At 54.7% G+C, this 1,038-nt stretch overlaps 1 pseudogene; it reads right to left on the bottom strand.

The window, feature by feature from the left end:
• Nucleotides 1-263, bottom strand: part of LOC101639996 — a 38,340-nt pseudogene extending 38,077 nt beyond the window's left edge.
• Nucleotides 264-1,038: the final 775 nt, after the last annotated feature.

Genomic DNA, 1,038 nt, shown 5'->3' with positions numbered 1-1,038 from the left:
GAGCCCCTAATAAAATGATTTTTTAAAAAGATATGAAAATAACATAATTTATCAAGGGGTCACGAGGGAGGGTGGGGGAGAAGAGCTGATACCAAGGGCTCGATAGAAATGTCTTGAAAAGAATGACAGCAACATAGGTACAAATATGCCTGATACAATTGTTGTAAGAGCCCCTAATAAAATGATCTTTTAATAGAAAAAGGGAGCACCCGCAGCCCTGTTTCTGGCCTGAGCAACCTGGTACTGGCCATGATCATGACCATGACGTAGCCAGTGACGGCATCAGTGATGACCCTAACAGCCCACTGGGTGGGCACTCACTATGGACTGGGGAGAGGATGGTACCCACCCAAGATGACTCTGCGAGGACATGATGCCAGGAGGGGAGCCCAGGGTGGCTGGGATCCTCCCGACACTGCCCTCCCCGTCTCTACCCCTCCCGCTGCACATCCACAGAACGGAAGGCCTCCTCCCAGACACGAGTTAGCAGGGTATAAGGTACAAATCCAAGCCGGCTTTTATTGAGGGCCTACTCCCTGCTGCCGCCAGGGCTTCTGGGCCCTCCTCCTGCCTTCCTGTCCTGCCCGCCCACCTGCCCACATGGGCCTAGGCAGGGCAGACCCCAGGGTGCAGAGGTGGAGGTAGAGGGGCAGAATTGCCTGAGCGGCTGGGTCCTCAGGGAGAGCTGGGTCCCTGAGGTCTGCAGGGGAGGCTCCCTCCTTCTCTAAGTGCTGACTCAGGCAGGGGCAAGGTGAGGAGTCCCCGAGTCCTGCCCTTTGCTCTGAGACCTTTGGGAACAGGATTCATCTGTGAGTGGTGTCGCCCTCTGTAAGGCTGGGTGGTCCCAGGTCTCTGCAGTGGTCTCGTCCTCACTTTCCTGGGCATCCTTTTAGTGAGCACCAGCTGGACCTGTTGGGACGGGAGAAGTAGGAGGAGAGAAAATGCTCGGGCTGATACCAAGGGCTCAAGGAGAAAGAAAATGTTTGGGGAAGGATGATGGCAACATATGTACACATGTGCTTGACATGATGGATGGAT

Source organism: Echinops telfairi, unplaced genomic scaffold (genome assembly GCF_000313985.2).
Source record: "Echinops telfairi isolate 266 unplaced genomic scaffold, ASM31398v2 ScPeMD7_22;HRSCAF=79, whole genome shotgun sequence".
NCBI classification, from domain to species: domain Eukaryota; kingdom Metazoa; phylum Chordata; class Mammalia; order Afrosoricida; family Tenrecidae; genus Echinops; species Echinops telfairi.
This window is presented reverse-complemented; position numbering and strand designations above follow the sequence as displayed.